Source organism: Phacochoerus africanus, chromosome 2 (genome assembly GCF_016906955.1).
Source record: "Phacochoerus africanus isolate WHEZ1 chromosome 2, ROS_Pafr_v1, whole genome shotgun sequence".
NCBI classification, from domain to species: domain Eukaryota; kingdom Metazoa; phylum Chordata; class Mammalia; order Artiodactyla; family Suidae; genus Phacochoerus; species Phacochoerus africanus.
Window position 1 is genome coordinate 99,845,583 of NC_062545.1, and position 21,405 is coordinate 99,866,987.

A 21,405-nucleotide genomic window follows, 5' to 3' on the forward strand; every position below is an offset into this window, starting at 1 on the left:
GCTGTGCTGACCACTCCAAAGATGAGGACCCAAGACACTGGAGCTGGGCCTGGAGCCCGTCTCTGACTCCCAGTGGATGCTCAACCCTCTCCCCACGCTCCTAACAATACTCAGTGCTGCCCAGAGGTGAAAGGAGGGGTCTCGGTAGGCAACGAGCTCCCTCTCACCTTTGATGTTCAGTCAGAGAGTGGCAAGGGTGGGAGTGTGGAACCAAGCCTTTTGATCAGCCAATCACCTGATCTTTGAAAAATCTCCTTATACTCTGAAGATTCTGGGATTCTAACTGGTATCAGATTGGGAGGGGCTGCAAAATCTCTGATTTTATAATTTGCTACATTTGCTCATCATATTTCACTTGTCTCTTCTTTTCTGAAGAGCCGTGTCCATAACAGTACCCAGCAGGTGCTTAAGGAATACTCGGTGATGGTTTGTTGAAGTGGCCCTGGAATCCTCTGTCCACAATGGAACACACACTTTGGGGCTCAGCCAATGAGGCCACAGACAACTTACTGGGCACCTATACCAAGCAGGGAGGTCGTGCTGTCTTCACTGAAGGGGAGGAAGCTCTCCACCCTGTGTCCCCGCTGCCCAGCCCCCACTTCAGACAGCCCCTCCCTCCCTCTGCAGAAGGATCCTAATCTAGGCTCAGCCCTGCCCCTCTGTGACCCACTCAACCCCACTCTCCCCTTCTACCAAGCTGTCTGTGCTGGCCCCCTGCACAATGGCCATCCGGAGGTGGCCCTGTGTCCGGTCCCTCCTTGGCCGGAGGCAAAGTCCAGAGCCTTCCTCCACCTCCCAGGCCTCCGGCCCACGCCTGAATCTCTACTTTGAAAACTTCCCATGGACGAGTGATCTCCAGGCCATAGCCTTACACCACCCTCGCTTCCCCTCCCGGTCCAAGCTGCCCCTCCCACGCGCCCCAGCCTACCCATTTCCTCTGCCCTTTCCACCCTTTGGCGCCAGGACCAGCTATTCTGAGCCTTTGGCCCAGCTCCTTCCCCCTGCCAGCTGCTCCCTTACAGAGGCCTCCATTTCTTGCCTCTTCTTTGGAGTGGACTGTTACCCTCCCCCCCATCTCCCAACAAGATGCACCCTGAGTGCTGTGATGCAGAAACGCCAAAGGCAGCAAGGGTCAGCACAGACCTAAGGCTTGAGTTACCTGTTTGGAACTGTTAAATACAGGCCACTGCATTGCTGGGTGTGTGTGTGTGCACATGTGTCAATAACTTCTGGGTCTTTCTTTCTTCCTTCCTTCGTTCCTTCGTTCCTTCCTTCCTTCCTTCCTTCCTCCCTCCCTTCCCTTCCTTCCCTTCCCTTCCCTTCCTTTTCTTTCTTTCTTTTCTTTTTAGGGCTGCACCTGTTGTGGCATACAGAAATTCCCAGGCCAGGGGGTCAAATCGGAGCTGCAGCTGCCAGCTTGCACCACAGCCACAGGAACGCCAGATCCAAGCTGCATCTGCAACCTACACCGCAGCTCATGGCAACACTGGATCCTTAACCCACTGCATGAGGCCAGGAATCAAACCTGCAGCCTCATGGATATTAGTTGGATTCTTAACCTCCTGAGCCACCAGGGGAACTCCTCTGGGTCCTTCTGAGAAGCTTTTCAAAGCAATCATTCTCCCCCTTGCCAAAAACAATGAATTAGTAAGAATGAGCCCCAACACGATTAACAGTCCTTTTCTGGTTACCCAAGCTTCTTGCTTCTTTTATGACACAGCAGCCACTGGGTCTCAAGCTTTCTTTGAAAAAATGCTCGGGCAATTACTGCAGATCTTATAAAATGACACCAAACGCTATGTTTGAAAAGATAATTTTCTGGATTTGTCTCTGTGAAAAGTTTCTCAGAGAAGCAGCAACAGTCAGATAAAGGTGCCCGCCCACATAAAAGAGTTTTAGTAGATTTTCAGATCCCTTTCAGAGTTGGGGGACGTGCGAGGGGAGGAGGACGGGGCTGCAAAAAGGAAAAGAAAGTCCCCTCAGCTTGATTTGGGCTTGATGACCAGGAAAACACGCTCTGAGGGTGTCCCAGTCAATATGTGATTCACTGAGCTGATCAGCCAGGCTTCAAACAAAGAACAGAGCCCTGCACAGAACCTGGGTGCTGAGTGGGGTGTCCAGGATGAAGTCTGGGCCTCCTGGTCACAGGCTTCCTGCAAAGAGGCCCTCAGAAAATGTTTGCTTGCTGCAAGACAACCTTCCTGCATCTCTGCACCAAAGCTTTTCAGTCCCGAAGCTCTGGCAAATTTGTTTTTGACAAATACATGGCTGATGTGCAGATTTTCCTAAACACGACAAAAAACCCACAAACCATAATGGGAAAAAAAGTGATCGACTTGATTAAATAAAAATTTAAACTGTTGTATGACAAAGATAGCACAATCCAAGTTAAGAGTATTTGCATTATGGCGTTCCTGCTGCACTGCAACAGGATGGGCAGCATCTCTGCAGTGCCAGGATGCAGGCTGGATCCCTGGCCCAGCACAGTGAGTTAAAGGATCCTGTGTCACAACCGAGGCATATGTCACACCTGTGACTCATATCTGATCCCTGGCCTGGGAACTCCATATGCCGTGGGGCAGCCAAAAATGGGAGGGGGAAAGAAAAAGTATTTGCATTATATGTAACAGGCATAAGTGTGACTATAATATACAAAGAGTTCCTATGAATCAACAAGGAAAAACATGAAGTATAAATTTCCACTAAAATTACATATACTGCCCAATCTCACTAATGATATTTAAAATGTAGAAACTAGCTGTTAGGGCTTATAAAGAAATGAGGAGGCAGATATTTTAGAGGAAAAGCATTAGATTAAGGAGAGAGAAAACCATTCATCTGTCCTATGGGACTTTTCTGTCTGGGCCCATTTTCTAGTTAGTATTTTAGTGGTGGTTGCATAAGCAATAGTATTTATTGGTCTTGGGTCTTTTGCAGCAGGTGTTAAAAATGGCTTCCTATACCTTCCCCCTTCTCTGAGCAGCTCCAGAATGTTTATCACACCCACCACCCTCTCCATTCTGGAAGATTGGAAATAGAAGTTTCACAGGATCCCCTTCCCAGCTACAGGATCTGAGAGGATGGAAGGGAGGCATTCCCTTCAGCAGCCCTTGGTAGGGGTTATCACTGGTCCAGGGCTCTTGCCCTGTCTCTGTAGGTGTCTGTCTGTTCCATGGGGTCTGCTGGCCAGATGGCTGCATGGGGGATGGGAAGGGGAGACAAGGGAGGTTTGTCAATAGAAAGGGGAAGCGTAAGGGAAGAGCAGGACTTCATAGGCAAGGCGGCTTTGGGTTTGACTCTCAACTCTACCACCTCCTGGCTGCTTGCTGCTGAGTGCAACCCCATCTAGTGGAGCCTCAGGTTGCTTTTCCACAAAATGGGCCCAGTGCGCTCACTTCCCAGGCTCCTTGCCATGGTTCCTGCTCACCTGGGCATATTTCGGAAATAGCCCTACCCTGCTGTGACTTGACCCTTTTGGCTCCCCAAACCAGACTGTCTGACACTATGTCTCTTGACGGGGCAGGGACCACAGAGGTCTGGGAGGGCAGGACTAATGCTAGGGCCCTGCAGTGATCACTCCTGAACTTTGGGCACCTGGCATTTTGCCTTGCATGTAGAAGGCACCGGAAAACATGTGTCAATGAATGTTTGAGATTTATGGATGAGGAAGCCAAGGGTTAGAAAGCTGAAGTGACACCCTCATTAATGACCCAGAGCGGGTCAATGGTGAAGCCTTCTTTCTTTCTGATCACGGGCGAAGTGAAGGAGAGAACATATAGCCAATGAGACCTGCCCCTGAGCTCTCATGTTTGCCAGGAAAGTCCCATTTTACACCTGTTTCCCTTTATAATTATAATAATGCCCACTTTCACTTTCAAATTGTCTGCTCTCCCTATTATGAGGGAAAGTGGAGGGAAGGACGCTGTGTTTCCCTGACTCCGTCTGCTCCCCCACCCCTCGTTTCTCTTAATTTGTCAGATATGCAATTAAAATGTCATTCCATTTTCTAATTCTGTGAAAGCCCCATTTAAACTCTGCTCATCCCAAAGGCAACCTTCCCCCAGCATAATACACTGAAAGCTGAGGTCAGCCATCAAGGGTGTTGTCACCCCCTACCCAGGGGGTGATGGGGGTCCTCACTACCTGACTGCCTCCACTGTACCACCAGCGGAGAGTGGACCAAGGTCACTGCCTTTGCCAGGCCTGTGCTGAAGCAGCCCCCTTCCACCCTGACTGACTGGCATCTAGCCTTCCTATTCCGCAGGGGCCCCTGGGGCTCTCAGTGGATCGAGAGGGACTCATTCACCACAGTTCCTGGTGGGCCTGGCAGCCTCTCCAGAGACAGAAGAGAGGTTGAGATGGGAGCTGGGGCCCTGAGGTCCATCCATGTAGAGAAATGGTGGGTTGGGGGGAGGCAAAGATGCTCAGGAAAAAAATGCATGTTCCCCCTAGGCGAGCACATCACACCAGTGGGCAGCCTCAGAGGTGAGCGTTTTCAGATATGTTCAGGGTCATGGGGTTTGGCTGTTGGATGGAGGGATGGGGTTGGTCCCCCAGCTGGTCCTCAGGTGGTCAGAGACAGAGACAAAGACCATTAACACCTCAACAAAGTAAGCAAGTACACATATCTATGGACCCCTTCTGCCTCTCCCAGAGCCTTTCCTGGACTCACCCCAACCCTCTGTGCCCATCATCTTTGCACAGATGACAGAGGCTCACTTGTTCGCAGCCACAGAGGCTGTGGTTGTCCCCCCTGCCTCTCATGGGGTATGGTGCTTTCCCACTGGAAGATCACCTGTCTCCCATCAGGGCAGGAACTTCTCACTTTTGGATCCCACAGGAAGTGCTCCCTGGGCTCCTCACACAGCCCATACTCAACTGGCACCTGCCAACCACATAACTGGCAGTGGGGTCTTAGAACAGGGGTAGGCAAGTCTGACCCTGACGGGCCTGGGCCCTGAAGCTCCCTTGGCTGCAGCTGACGATGGCCTGGGGTCTCACTTGCTCTTCCCCAGCCCAGCCCGCACCTGGGCCTACAAAGCCCCCAGGCCTGGCTCTTAGAGCAGGACATAGCTGGTCTCCTGGCTTCTTCCCAAGTTGGCTGACATCAAGTTTCCCTAAAGGAGGACCCAGGCCTGCTCTGGTCATCTCACCCTTTTCTGGAGAGAACTGGGTGCTACCTATCGAGAGCTCTTTGAGGAGTTCCCACTGTGGCACAGCAGAAAAAAATTCAACTCATATCCATGAGGATGTGGGTTCGATCCCTGGCCTTGATCAGTGGGTTAAGGATCCAGCATCGTTGTGTCCTGGATCCTTAACCCACTGGTTAGGGTTAAGGGGTGGGGTGTAGGTCACAGACTCGGCTCAGATCCTGCATTGTTATGGGTGTGGCCTAGGCTGGCAACTGCAGCTCCAATTCGACCTCTAGCCTGGGAACCTCCATATGCTTCGTGTGTGGCCCTAAAAAAAAAAAAAAAAAAAAGGCTCTTTGAGCTGAGGAACTCAGCTTTCTCTCTGTTCCCTTTGAATCCCCCTCTCCCTCTCAGGCCTTACTTCCTCACCCGGGCCAGACCCTCGACTCTGTGAAGAATTCCCCAGAAATCACCCATCTGGGTACTGATCTCTGCAACTATTGGGTGGAAAGGCCTAGAAAACCCACCTTCCCCACAATGGGAGTGCCTGCAGGTGCACCAGCCCAGTACACCTGGAAAGAGAGAGTCCTCAACTTTTCAGACCTGCACTCAAGTCTTTGCTGTTGCCCTGCAGCCTGACACACAGAAGGTGCCTGGCAAGTGTCCATGTGTGAATGGACATGCACCTAGTGGGGATGAGGTTCTGTGCTGGGCACTCGGTGTGATGGCCATGCAAGGCAGATGTGATCATCCCATTGAATGGATGAGGAAGTTGAGGCTCAGACAGCTTAAGTGGCTTCCCCAAGGTCATGCAGCAAACATCTGGCCAGAGCTCAAGCTTCATTCTTCCTGTCTTTAAAGACTGTAGTCTTTCCACTGGCATGTCAGTGACTCCATCAATGCAACTCCATCAATGATACTCTGTGTTCAGCATTTGAGGGGATTCAAAGCTGACTGAGCAGTACCACTGGCTTTTGGGCGGTTCACACTGAAAGGGACAGAGTCCTTCGCAACTGCCTGTGATGAAAGACACACATGGCAAGGCCTGCCCAGGATGCTGAAACCTACCTGTACAGGCTGCAGGCATTAGGGGGGGTGGAGTGCATTCAGGCCGGAGCTGAGAAAGGCCTCTGGGAAGAGGTGGTGCTGGCTCGGGCCACTAAGGACAGAGAGGTTTCAAGCAAGGGACAGAAGCTGAAGATGCTTTCAAGATGGGCTTGAAGCAGCCCCCTGGTGGGAAGATGAGGCTGAGGTGGGGGCTTCCCTTAAAAGCCATGATGCACATCATTGGGTGGCCACTTAGAGGGGCCTGGGAGAGCAGGGGGCAGGCTTAACCTCTCCAGGAGGGAGGGGAGAGGCCCTGCGGGTGTGAGAGGTGGGGGTGGGGACGGCATCTGCATGCCCTCCCCCCTCGAATGTGGTCTGGGAGATTCAGCCAACCTCCTGGCCTCAATCAGCAGGAGCCCGGGGAGAGCAGATAAGCCAGCTCTGAAGGACGAGCTCCAGCCACTTGGGCTGCAGACATACTATTTTTCCCACACACTTGATTGACAGGACACATGGGGCCCGCGGGGAATGGGCTTCACCAGGCCTGCTGCTGATGCTGGAAAGAGGAGGGGAACCACTGGCCTGAGGTCCTTGGTGGCCCCTCCCCCAGGGATGTGGCCAGTGGGGCTGGCTGCTCTCTCCCAGCCCTGTCTTCTGCCTCCTTGTAGCTTTCTGCTTTTTCTCCCTTTCAGGGCAGCACGGTTCATGGGGGAAACACCTGGCAAGGCTGTTGGGAAAGCCTCTGGCGCATACGCTCATATGCTTTCTAGGGCTGGGGGAGGGCGGGCAGAGTGCTGGGTGGGTATGAGCATCCATATCTCTCTTGAGGGGATTTGTGAAAACACAAACATTAACCCACCGGGAGCCATTAACACACTCTGAGCCCCTTGCTGGGCCTCAGTTTCCACTTCTGTAAATGGGTGCCTCCATTATAGTCCTTGAACAAAGCTATCTTCCTCTTCCCAAGGTCTGTGAACAGTTAATTTTCTTCAAGGTTTGTTTTGCTAGAATTTCCTACTCCGACATTGTGATTCAAACAATCCTACTGTGTCAAGGGCTTTAGACTTGAAACTTGATTAAGAAAATCGGTAGACGCCTTTGAAGCATAGGAAACTCATGTTTATTGCATTTTCACTCCATGCCAGGCCTTGTGCCAAAAGAAAATGTTTGTATTGATTATCTTATATAATCTTGACATCAGCTCTGGGAAGAGACCATTATCATCTCCATTTCCCCCCCGTTGGACAGAATTTCTTAAATTTCTTCAAGTCCTGCCTTGGCTTCCCAGCGCCTGGATGAAGTCCACTCTCCTCCCCACCCCACCTTTCCAGCACCACACCACTTTCCTTCTGACTTGGCCGGGCCTCTGGTGGACAGAATCTGCTTCTCCTACCAGCTCAGCCAAGGCAACAGTGTTTCCCCAGCCTCATTCATTGACTCCCACGTTTCTGCAAGCCCAGTTCAAGTGCTGCTTCTCCCCAAAGATGGGCAAGTACCAGGGAGGGAAGTGAGGTGCCCAGGGAACAAAATTTAAGGAGCTCTCCCTCCCAGGTGCCAGCTGTGCACTTGCACGTAAGAGCTCCTTTAATTTGCCCAACATGCCTCACCCACGTCCCAGCCCTGCCCCCATTGTCCCTCTGCCCAGCCCCAAAGAGCTGCCAGTCCTCTGAAATTCCCACAGCTTTGCCTGGTGGATTCTGTCACTGGTCTGTGTCATGGAGGCTGGATTTGATTCCTGTAATGAGTGTCCATCATCATTTTTTCTCTGTTCCCAATTCCAAAACCAACAGGGTGCAAGGCTTTCACATATGCAAACTTCAAGCTGCTCCCCCCCTGCACTCTTCTGCCTTCTACCCTAGCTGCTTGGAAACTCCAATTTATCCTTTAGAATCTATACAAAAATCATGGTGTATTGTTGCGGTGAAATACTATATAATTAAAAAGAAGGTTATATAGGTGAATTCTTCTACCACCTGGGTATAAGAAAAGGCTTTCTAACTGTGACTAGAAATATAGAGGCAAAAAAAGGATGAATTTTACTATATTATAACCTTAAAATTATACAGTAGATACCATAAGTAAAATCAAAGGCAAATGATAAACTGGGAGAAAATATTTTCTACATATTTCACAGATAAAGGATTAATATCACTAGTATATTTTTTAAAACTCTCAAGAATTGAGGGACCATGAAACAGAACTCCTAGAGAAAAGTGGGCAATAGAAAAATGGGCATAAGAATAGACAACTTACAAAATGAATATAAAAATTATCCTTAAATATATGAAAAAAAATGTTCAACTTCATCCTTAATAAGAGAAATGCAAATTAAAACTACACCAAAATACTATTTCATACTGATGAGTTAGGTAGAAATTTCAAAACTTGATAGTACCTTCTGTTGGCAAAGCTGTGAAGAAACAGGTCAGAATGCAAACTGGTACAACTCAATGGAAGGGTATCTGGAAATAACTTATAAAACTACATATACATTTACTGTTCAATCCAGTAATCCAATCCTAGAAATTTATCCTGAAGATACAGTTCCAAGCATATAAAACACATGCACAAGCCTTGAAGCATTATTTGTAATCATGAAATAACAGGAAACCAGTCAAACTGTCATACATAGATAGCAGTTGGATAAACTATGATATGCACACATATGGAGTACTATGCAGCTATAAAAAAGAATAAGGATGACCTTTATGAACAGGTATGGTATATTTTTAAAGAGATTAAATGCAGAGTATTTTAAAAGATGTATAATATGCTACTTTTTGTGTAAAAAAGGGGGGAATTTTAAAATCACATATAAAAACATGCTTAGCTTTAACATAAAACAATTAAGTTTACCTATGGGGGGGATGAGGCAGAAGGAACACAGGAAAGAGTGAAACACCTCTTAGTGTATATTTTTGTATAGTTCTGATTTTTGAAAGCAAGTTAATATTCAACCTGTTAAAAAAATAAAATTGTATCAATAAGAATAGGAAGGGAAAAATCTTTAAAATTGAAAGAAAACTGGAAAAAAAATGAATCAAACTATATTTCAAATAAACATTATAACCACACTGAAGGACAAGAAAAGAATAAAGGAGGGAAGGACTAATCCATGTTATTTATGAAAACAGTAGGGTGTATTAGAGTGAGGGAAGAAGGTTTGTTGATTGTAGTAGTATGGGTGAAACAATTTTGACACTATTTTATCTTTTTGCTATTTCTTTGGGCCACTTCCACAGCATATGGAGGTTCCCAGGCTAGGGGTCCAATTAGAGCTGTAGCCGCTGGCCTACGCCAGAGCCACAGCAACTCAGGATCCGAGCCGCGTCTGCAAACTACACCACAGCTCACGGCAATGCCGGATTGTTAACCCACTGAGCAAGGGCAGGGACCGAACCCTGCAACCTCATGGTTCCTAGTCGGATTCGTTAACAACTGCGCCACGACAGGAACTCCCTTGACACTATTTTAAATGTAATGTGGGATAAAGCAAATGACTGAATATGTAGATGGTTTGGGGAACCCTGTGGAAGAAAGACATAAACATCTGGAATGGAGGAAAATAAGAAGCAACCCTGTGGAGGTGGACTGGAGTTGGAGGTACTGGTGTGGACTCATAATATATGACTATGTAAGTATATATGCATGTTTATGTGCATGTGTGTACACATGTATATGCATGTCTGAAAGTTATGGATATGTGTTTATATGCATACGTATTTCCTAGTTTTGTCCCCTGGAAGAGCCAAGAAGAAAAGACACTCAGCAGCAATGAGCACACTCAGAGCCAGATATTGGTGTCTAATACCATTTCCACCAAAATGAAGTCATGTCTCAGAGACATGACTAGCCCCCAATTGCAGGGCTTAGCCCTGGCACAAGATGAGCCTGAAACCTCTTGTTATTCCAGAAAGTGAGGAAGTGTTCCATAGGAGGGAGATATCAAAATATCATGGGAGTCAGCTTAGAGGAACTCCTCTGGATCAACACTGGGGCAATTTAAGCAGTACAGTGAGAAATAATGGAGTACAGTGAGAAATAACAAACTCTTGGAAAAACTGAAATTCATGAGGTAATTGACAAATAAATAGACTTTACTGCTTGTAATAGTAAATGTACACTGCTTGCAGTAGACAAAATTCTGCTGCTTCTGCAGAATGCCAAGGGCCAACTGGTAAATTTGGAGATAATACTGGAGCTGGAAAAGCATCCATTTGCAACAACCATCATGTTATCAGTTGGATCAGGCAAGAGTCATCAACAAATACTACGTCAAGGGGGAAATCAGCAAAGAGCAGAGTACTTGCATGATTGCAAAGTGTCTCCCCACACTGCATACTAGCTACAAGGAAGAGAAAAGATGATCCTTGAAGAGTGGAGAAATTGGCAATACCTTGACTGGGAGATCAAAGTTAACCTCACCAATGAGGTGAGTACTTCCTGATGGGAACAGCTGAGAAGAACCCAAGATTGCCCAGGCAGGTTTCTGCCAAGAATGCATAACCTTGGATCTATTGACAAGGAAACATAGGACAAACCCCAAATGAGGAACATTTTATGACAGAAAAGGGGGCATTTGTCTTCTTTACAAGTCTCAAAGTCCTAAAAGACAAAGAAAGGCTGTGAAAGTGTTCCAGATTAAAGGAGGCCAAAGAGACAGAATAACTAAATGCCACACCCAACCCTAGATGGGCTCCGCTATGGAGGGGGACCTGCCATAAAGAACACCATAAAGTTAACTGATGAAACTGGAACACGACCAGTAGATTGGTAATTATATGAAAGTGTGCGTTAATGTTGCATGCCTTGATCAACCATACCACAACTATGCCACGAAAGCCACCTATCCTTAGAGAACACATACTGAAGTGTGTAGGGGTAACTCTTTCCAGTGGTTCAGACAAAATCTCTGGGGTGTGTGTGTGTGTGTGTGTGTGTAAATGACAGAAAGAGAGCACAGATGATAAAGAAAATGGTGTAAATTTTTAACTATAGAGGTGATTCTAGAATATAAAGGTGTAAGGATCTTCTTTGCATTATTTTTTTGTATTACTTTTAATTGTTGCAGTTTTTCTTTAATTTGAACTTATTTTCATATAAAGCAGTTTTAAACATATGTTCCAACATCTGAATGACGTTTCCTTCTCTACAGATGCAGACCCTCCTCAGCCAGGAGACCCTGGGCAGGTGGCCAGGCCAGGGGGCAGTTGAGGAATCAAGCCATCTGGACTCAACATGGCCTTAAGCAATGACTTTCCTCTCTGGGTTCCTCTTCTGTAGGACCACCTCATGGGCTATTGGACAACTCAAACATTATGCTGGCGAGCCATGAAGAGGGCAGGATCATCATGAGCCATCACTTTATGGGCGTTGTTTCCATCAGCTCTGCCAGCAGCAGAGCTAAGAGCTGCCTGTGGTTCCGAGAGCCACAGTGGCACCTTCCTCAGGACTGTGAACCCAGGACAGGCACCATTCTGGGCTAGCCTCTGGCAGGCTGAGCCTCTGTGCCCTTGCTCTGGCCCTGACCCAGGCTTTTCTTCAACTGGCACCTCCCACAGGGCCCGCTCCTGGTTGTTCTCTTGGCACCTGGCTGGAGCACCTTCTGGTGAGGGATGAGGTGGGCCATTGCAGTATGGATTCAGCAGCTTTCCTCTCCCAAGGGAAGCCCTTGCGACGGCATCGTTCTGGTGAAAAGAGTGGCTTTCCTGGAGGCCCTGAAATAGGCCATAAGATGAGGATGTGTGCTCTGACAAGGGGGCTGGGCCTTCCTCTCTGCCTGTCACTCAGGCAGAGGCACTGTCCATGGCCTCTTGCCCTCTGCCCTCCTTCGTGTTGCCTCAGCCAGTGGAGGCCCCAGAGGAGCCTGCAGGGAGGCAAAGACGGAGGCTGAGTGTTTAATGCCTTGTCTCTGGATCTTCAGGGGCACCTCAGGTCACTGCCCAGGCAAGATGGTCCCCTCCACAGCACTCTGGCTATCTCTGCTTTCCTCCCCTTGCCCCTTGCCCTGGGGCTCTGCAGGAGGCCCAGAGGCACAACTGCTCCCCCATGTCAACAGCCCTGGGGTGCTGCCCTGGGCCCCTGTGGTTCCCTCGCATCCTGCACTGGCCTTTGGCCTCAATCTCCTCAAATCACTCTCTTTGACTCTGCTCCCTGCTCCCCACTGGCCCCAGCCTGTGGAGGGAGGCCAGTCCCTCCCCCATAAACGTCGGGTATTTGCCCACGAGGCCCTGGTTACCAGCTTCAGGGAGGGGAAGCCATTCACGCAACAGAACAAAAGCCAGGACTGCCATGTCAAGCTTCTGAGGCTTTCCCTGCTTCCTGTTCCACCTTTATTTCATCTTTTCATGAGGTACTGTTAACTGAGAAGCATTATGAGATGGGAATTAAAAGAAAAGTTGGTGGAGGAATACTTTTTTTTTTTTTTTTGGGGTTAAAACTTTTGTTATCAACTCTTTAGGAGCCCGATTCAACTAGAGGAACATGTGGCAGAACCCGTTCTTCAAAATTAGTTCCGAGAGACATGCAGGGCTCTTTATTATTCATTCCATTAAAATCAAAATATTAGCTAATGCCTTTTAAGCCGTCAGAGCGGGCCTGGTGACTCCTCTGATGCACTGTCCTACTTGAAAAGGAAGGAGGCCTTTCATGCTGAGGCCTCTGTCAAATCCCTCTGGTCTCCCGCTCACCCCATGACAAACCTTGACGTGCTGTGTCTGAGATACTTGTGGGCTTCGGACAAAGGCCCAGGGCCAGGAGGGCAAGGCTGCCTCTTCCTCAGCCCCACCCAGCACAACCCCCCCACCTCCTTGGATCCCAGGGTGGCCTCTGGCAGAGCAGGAAGGCCCCTCCCAGTCCCAGGAGCGACATTTCCTGTATCCAGAGCCAGAACTGATGTTGAAGGAGGTGAGGGGAGTGATGACTCAGGGACCCTGAGGCTTAGAAATCAAAACTGCTTTGCATGTTTTCTTGGATTTGCCACTGCCACCTTCTCTGGAAGGAGTATCACAATGCAAATGAATTCCTCTAATCTTGCAGGAACAAACAAATCTGGATTCCAGCACTCTGAGCTCTAGAGCCACCCAAGGTGCCATGGTGGCATTTTTAACTGGGCCCTAACGAAGACAGTGAGGTTTCAGCTCAGTCAAGGCTCATCACCCTCGAGAACCACAGGCAGAATCAGAGGCTCCACCTGATAAGAGGTGGCTAAGCAGGCTCTGTGCCTGGTGGCCCCGATTGCAAAGGAGATGAATACATGTCCCTGGGGTGGGGGGTAGGGTGCTGGCAAAGGATCAGAGAAGGCAGAGATTCCTAAAGGCTGAGTGAACCAAGGAGGGCTTCCTGGAGGAGCTGGATTTTTTTTTTTTTTTTTTGGCTGCCTCTCAGCCTATGGAGTGCTCAGGCCAGGGATCAGCTCCAAGACACAGGTGCGACCTAAGCCACAGTGTCGTCAACGTTGGATCCTTAACCCACTGTGCTGGGCCAGGGATCGAACCTGCATCCAAGACACTGCTGATCCTGTTTCTCCATACTGGGAACTCCATTTTTTTTTTTTTAATGAAATGTTTTATTTATAACCCCCACTATTTCTTTTGTCTTTCCGCCATTTCTTGGGCCGCTCCTGCGGCATATGGAGATTCCCAGGCTAGGGGTCTAATCAGAGCTGTAGCTGCCGGCCTACACCAGAGCCATAGCAACACAGGATCTGAGCCGCATCTGCGACCTACACCGCAGCTCATGGCAACACCGGATCCTTAACCCACTGAGCAAGGCCAGGGATTGAACCTGAAACCTCATGGTTCCTAGTCGGATTCGTTAACCACTGAGCCACGACAGGAACTCCGGAACTCCTTTTTTTGTGGGGGAGGGGGAAGCTGGGCTTTACTAGATGGTTAAGAGCTGGAAAGGAGAGGGGAGAGGGAAGGGCAAGGAGGACTGTAGTGAAAAGCTCAGAGGCAGGGGTAGGAGGGAGGTGGGGCAGGAAACAGTCAGAGGTAAGACTAGAAGGACCTTGGCTGCAAGCAAACGTATTTCTTCTTTCCTTCTTCCTTTTGTTTTCTTGAGCAATCCTACACTCACTCTTAATCTCCCCAACCTATGGTGTTGATAAATGTTGATTTCCCCTGCACACCTGTTCATATTTCTGATGGAAATGTATTATGAAATCACTCCATTCGGCTGGTGATTACCATGGTAATCAGGAACGCTCACCAGCAGGCCAGCACTCCTCCTGAAAACAAGATTCTGAAGATACAAGCTTTTTTTTCACTTATGATGTGCCTGGGGAGGGATGGGAGTGAAGCAGGTGTGGGGCGGGTATGAGAGGGGTGGTTTTCTTCTCTGGGGAAGTCTTGGCAGACAGCACGGCCCTCAAGGCCTGGGAGGGCTCTGCAGCAAGACAGGGGAATGGACCAGATAGCAGCTGAGTCAACGGTGACAAGTCCTACATACCGTGGTGCTCTGTTGTGTGCCTATAGCTGGGGACAGCTTTGTAGGATCCCAGGCCAAGAGAGGATCTGAGAGCTACCAAGGTCAGCAATCTCAGTTGGAATTTCATTCAACCTCCCACTTCTGCCACAGGAACCCCCTCCACACTTCCTGGGGCATTACAAGATGTCATTACCATTATTACCATTATTATTATTTCTCCCCATCATAGTATTATAGTTTAAGTTCTGCTAAAAACCCCAGATGTGTATTATTGAGTGGTGATACAGTCTATTTTAATTTTTCATGAGCTCCAACCAGACTGCTCAGCTTCAAATCCCTATACCACCACTGACTGGCTGTGTGACACTGGGCAAGTGGCTCAACCTCTCTGCTCCTTCTCACCTGTAAAAGGCAGATAATACAAGTTTCTAGTGCCTAAGACTGTTGTGAGGGTTATGTGCATTAATACATGTAAATGGTTAGAATATGCGTGTCGCAGGGTAAGTACTAAAAAAATGCCCAGGATATAACAGAACCCCCCCCCCAGTGGATGGGGGACAGGGAAGATGGAGGTTCAGCCAGTATACAAACATGGCCTCACCTCTGTCTCCTGACACCCTCATGTAACAATGGTGGGTTTGGGCTGGAACCCAGACCCCCTGCCTCCTGGCCCAAAGCTCTTTCATTTTCCTTCCCAAAGATGGTGGTTTGCTGGCCTTTGGCTGTTCACCCCAAACTAGAACCCAGCCCTCCTTCTCAAGTCCAGTCACCTCCTACTCTAACTGCAGTCCTGGGAAGCTCAGGTTAGTGCACTAGGACTCCAGAATATTCACATCCTAAACATCTACATCCTAAACCAACTCTAGCTTTCAGTCATTCCTGTAGCTGCTCATGTGTGTTAGATGCTTCCTAATGAAAACCCAGCACCATAATAATAGTAGTAGTTGCATTTACTTCTTATACTGTCCTAGGCTCTACACTACCTTCTCATTTAATATAATAATATTTGTCATTAATGGGATTATTTTACATTGCACCAGACATAATATAATCCAAATCAGGCCAGGAGCTGCAGACTCTGCCTTTCAGAACCAGCCCTACCAGGAGCAGCTGACAGGCCATTATTCTGAGTTCTACAAACTCGGTGCAATGATAAGGAAATGCCACCAATTTGATGCTTTATCTGGTTGCATGTTTAGGAAAGATATTATTTCAATCAAGATAATGATTCTATTTCTTGGACGGAAATGAGATTTTTTTTCATTGCCTCTTGTGGGGTGCCACCAAAAATCTTGAATAGCTCATGGACCAGTTAGAGGATTTTCTTGCAACTCGAGAGAAGGCAGAAACATAAAAGTGAAAGAGGAGGCTCATTTGCAAAAGAAAAACTTACATGCCAGGTCTATGAGATTACAAAGTAAGTTCTATTTGGACATTTTACAGGCATCAGACAAAACCCGTGGAACCAAAATTCGGAAGATAAGCCCGCAGTGTGAGCCTGATAGTCTGAATTTCAAGTGAGGTAAATGGCCGATAAAGGTAAAAATGATAACAAAGCCGCGCAGATCAGACTCAGCTACAACAACTCAAAAGTCTTCTAAACCTGCCTGGCACGTCGGGTAAATTTCTGGCGTAATTGGCGGACACATGACCTGGCTGCTCTTTCAACACTTCCTATGACAGGGAGCTCACCAACAAAGGGGCCTGTGGAGCTGCTGACCAGCACCTAAGTTGATAAAGTATCATCTCCAAATGACATAGTAAAGTCACTTCATAAAAGGAAATCACAGGGACAACTCGCAAGGTGGTGACACTCTGCGGCAGATCTCAGGACGTTTTGGAAACGATACACATTTCAGCAAGCCACCCGAAGTTATGCAGATGGCATTAGGTGACAAGTGTAGTGAGATGGCAATAATTCGAAAGACAGTGAATATCGTGAAATTTTAAATTATTTAAGATATTTGGGGATTTCAAGGGCTGTAATACAACATCGCGAATAGACAATTGCTTTAATGAGGAAATAATTTGCAATTCTTATATCAATTGTTTACATAGTAACTCTAAGGAGTTTGAAAATGTTTATGACGTTTTTATGCCTTTCAAACGTTCCACTGAGATCTGATTTGGTGCACTGTGCTCTCTCTCCAAATAAAAGATACATTTCAGCTCAACCCCTTCTAGAAGAGACCCAGCTTTGATAATTCTTGAGGACCAAGAAGCTGGTCTATTACTGTACTGCAATCAGACTCACTAAAACTTGAAATCTAAACCACAGCATCATCGGTGTGTGTAGACTACCATGAGAAAGTAACCCCAAATGAGGGTAATATTGTTCGTCACCAGGGGAGGAGCCAGGCTACTGGCGGACAGAGGTAGGAGGGATATTTTTCGCAATATACTTTTTGGTACTTTAGCATTTAGGGACATAGAACTGTATTACCTATTAAGAACAAAATTACAGTTTTTTTTTTTAAAAAAAAAGCTCAGTGATTTCAGTGAAAATAGACTTTGACACTATTGATTTCTATTTTAATACCTACACTCTTAAAATGCAAACTCACTACAATGAAAATTACTGCCAGGTCAGGAGAAAACTACATTTGGCCATTTTCACAGCAGTGATGTTTTGGGGCACAGTGGTGAATGCAACCAATGCCCCACTCAGACTCCTTGGGTACACAGCCAAGGAGAGTTTTGCCCTGACACATCTTTGCTCAACTCCTTTCCAACCCTGCTTCCCTCCCTCCCTTACAAGCTTTCCCTAAACAGTCTCTCTTGCTCGATCACTTGCACCTCAATCCTCTTTTCCAGAGAACCCAACCTAAGTCACTCACCACTGCCTCCAAAGGGAGCCCTCCAGCATCCTTCCAGAGGATTGTTCCTGGTGATAGCAGCACACATGAGCCTTCCTCTTTGAGGGCAGAACCATTACCCTGGCCAATCAAAATCACTAGCATGGAGTTCCCATTGCAGCTCAGCAGTAATGAACCTAACTAGTATCCATGAGGAGACAGGTTCAATCCCTGGCCTCTCTCAGCGGGTTAAGGATCTGGTGTTGCCGTGAGCTGTGGTGTAGGTTGCAGACATGGCTCAGATCCCGCATCGCTGTGACTATGGCTGTAGCCGGCAGCTGCAGCTCCAATTCAAGCCCAGCCTGGGAACTTCCACATGCCGCTTCCACATGCTGCACATGCAGCCCTAAAAAGCGAGGAAAAAAAAAAAAGAAAAAAGAATAAAACAGCATGATGCTCCCCATCCCATGAAAGACATGACCATGAAAAACGCTGACCATCGAGAACTGAGTTCCCACAGCCAGACCCAGAGCCCCACAGAGGCAGGGGCAGACCCAAGAGGCCTGCTCCATAATCAGTCACCCAGTGCTATGCAGTGGAAAGTCAGCATTAACATCAGCTCTGAGCAAACTTGAGCAAAATACGTTACTCTGAGTCTCAGTTTCCCAATCCGCAAAATGGTACCACCTAACAGGGCCTTGGTGACACTAAGATGAGGCAATACTGTCAAGCATGTTACAAATTGGCAATGCTACATAAACACTGGTTGTTCTTCCTGACATTTACAACAAACTATCACCTCACACCAGCCAGAATGGCCATCATCAAAAAGTCTACAAACAGTAAGTGCTACAGAGGGTGTGGAGAAAAAGGAACCCTATTACACTGTTGGTGAGATTGTAAATTGGTGCAACCACTGTGGAAAACAGTATGGAGATGCCTCAGAAAACTAAACTACCATTTGATCCAGCAATCCCACTCCTGGGCATCTATCCAGAGAAAACCACAACTCGCAAAGACATATGTACTCCGATGTTCATTGCAGCACTATTTGCAATAGCCAAGACATGGAAACAACCTCAATGTCCATCGATAGAGGATTGGAAAAAGAAGATGTGGTACATGTACACAATGGAATATTACTCAGCCATTAAAAGGAACGAAATACCAGCATTTTTAGCAACATGGATGGACCTAGAAATTATCATGCTAAGTGAAGTCAGCCATAGAATGAGGCACCAACATCAAATACTTTCACTGACATGTGGAATCTGAAAAAAGGACAGACTGAACTTCTTTGCAGAACAGATGCTGACTCATAGACATTGAAAAATTTATGGTCTCCAGAGGAGACAGTTTGGGGAGTGGGGGCATGTGCTTGAGCTGTGGGATGGAAATCCTGTGAAATTGGATTGTTATGATCATTATACAACTACAGATGTGATAAATTCATTTGAGAAATAATAATTAAAAAAAGAACAAACTAGCTTCCCCTGTTTTTTTGGAATGAATAATTAAATAACCTTTGTTAAAGAAATAAACTCCAGCTGCTCCTCATCCTGGTATAGTATCTAGAGTTCCCTCTGTGAGAAGCAGTTCCAGAGAAAGGGAAGTAGTCACGGGAACACTACCCTCATGACTGCCCACCTGGAGCTTAGGGTGTGCCCTATTAGGGGTCTTAGGACCCTCAGCTGTAAGCGGTATCTCTCTCTCCCCGCTCCCGACACCTCACTGAGATCTAAGGAGGTTCCCCAAGGTGATTTCCCTGTAATCTCTCCAGGGAATATATTCATCTCGAATACAACAACAAACTTGTTGAAAAATCCATGTGCTATTTTCACATAATGAATCATAAACTGGCAGCAACTTAATTTTACTTCCATAGATGAAGGACACGTTACTCCATCCTGGTTCTTTTGTACATGAACCACTCATGAAGCTCTTTCAAGCCCTATACCATCAGGCTGTGCCCAGTGTCACCAGTGTTTCCTCCCTCCCCAGGGAGCCCCATGTCTATGACATCCTCTATGTGGGCCGTCAGGTGCTCCCATCCCGGTACCTCTGCCTTGCTCTTTTCTCCCTGAAACAGCCTCCCTCCTCCATCAGCCCAGCTCAGATCTCTTTCCCCAGGAAGTCTTCCTTAGCCCCGTCCCTCACCAGCATCTCTGCCTATCCCCTACCAGCCCTCTCATAAAGTTTTTCATGATCTCTGGTGCAGGTGTCTTCCCTTCCTACGCTGGACTAACAGCTCCTCCAAAACAGAGCCTGAACCTGCTGCTTCTCTTCTATTTCTCAGAGGCCCCCGGATAGTGCCAGGTACCCAGTGAGTTAATAATATTCTCAGAGTGAGAAATGGATTGGGTCATCTGATTGCTCCTAGTTTAACACACTGTTAAATGGCTTCTATGAGAATTTACTGTTCTAAATAAGGTCACCCTAGCAGCAAACTTGGAATTGCACACACTGCTTGTGGCCTCAGGGTAAAAAAAATGCACGTCATCCTCATACCAGAGGAGTCCTGCTCTCCCCCACACCCATCAACCACGGTGGGGGAGGGGGTGACTCTCTTCCATGAGCCAGTGGAAGCCCTCTCCACTCAGAGGGGAGAGCGAGGCTTCAAACCAGGTGCCTTGGTGGCCTTACCTCCTGGTTCCAGCCCCACCCAGCCAGAGGCACCTGCCTGCAGAATGAAAGCCAACTCCATCAAGGTCATGCTCCCTTCCCCGAACAGGGAAACCCACCCACTTCCCAGGAACATTGTCAAGCCACAGTCCTAAGAAAGCAAAATTCAGACTCACAAGCAACGATGCCTTCTTAAATTTCAAGCCAGCAGCTTCTCTGCAAACCTGCTCATTTCCTGCAAAGAGAAGAAAGGGACGGAGAAGCATATTAGCATCTGCTCTGGGTATCCTTCGGCAGTTTCCTGGCCGACCTCTGGCTTCTGCACCTTCTCTGCTTTCTCACTCCCAGCAGCGCTCTCCCCTCCCAGGAACACTGCGTGCCAGTTGGGTGGGCGCCCCTGGCAAGATCTACCCCCCCGCCTCCGGCCGTGGGTTCGGCCCACGTCGCCTCCCTCCCCCTCTCCGGCGCCATGCCAGTCTCAGATTGACCACTGCCTCCAATTCCCTGAAGGCGCTGGGCTTCTTCCCACTCCGGAGTGAGGCCTCCTCTTCTGTAGCATGGGGTTGCCTAGCAACCCTGCGCGCCAGCTCGGAAGGCCCTCCTAAATTGGACCTCACAGCACAGGGCATCTCCTTGTACAGCTGCCTGAATCTTAACAATCTGGTTCTGAATAATAACACAATGGTAATTGCATGCATGGGCCCCAAACTACATTTAAATAATGTTCAAGAGCTGACACAAACCAACAAAGGCCAGAAAATGCATTTCGGAGGTTGACTGGAAGGCCAGGCAGGATGTTCGGTGAGGGAGGGAGTTGACACCAAAGACTTGAGTTAATGACAACGCCAACCTGAACTGGGAGTTCTCCTGCCTTTCTGCCTGAGCATGTCACCACTTTAATGTGTTTTAGGTGAGTTTGGGATCTGTAGAGGCAATTAATGCCCAGATGTAGTGATGCTTCAAGACAGGATGCCCTTTAGATCATTGGCAGCATGGGAGATTTTTGGAGGGAGTCGGGAGGGTGAGGATGTGGCACAAGGAAGGAGAACTGGGCTTGAGTGATTCCCCTTGGCTTTTATAACCGCGGCTAAATACATTTTAGAAGGTAGGAGGAAGAACTTACCAAGAGAGAGCACAATGAGCTTGCTACCTCAGTGAGGGACAAATTCAATGTGACTGATGGGTTTCAGGATAAGAAGTGAAGGCGAAGAGGCCTTGACACTGGCTAACATGCAGACTGAAGCAGCTTAGCGCGGCGTGGGGAAAGGCCGCGTGCGCACGGAGTCCAGCCTTCAATCTGCGTCCCTGGCAGAGGGTAATGAAGAGCTCTGCTCAAGGCAGAAGTGTCTTCACACATGGGAATCTGGCAATCCACTCCA

At 47.9% G+C, this 21,405-nt stretch overlaps 1 protein-coding gene across 1 annotated transcript in view; it reads right to left on the reverse strand.

Moving 5' to 3' along the window:
* The window catches only part of ZBTB7C (zinc finger and BTB domain containing 7C), a 405,485-nt gene that overhangs the window by 157,703 nt on the left and 226,377 nt on the right, over nt 1-21,405 (reverse strand). The window contains exon 3 of the mRNA XM_047764322.1: nt 20,203-20,261. The gene's annotated coding sequence lies outside the window, so the exon portion shown is untranslated. The remainder of the gene's footprint in view (nt 1-20,202; nt 20,262-21,405) is intronic.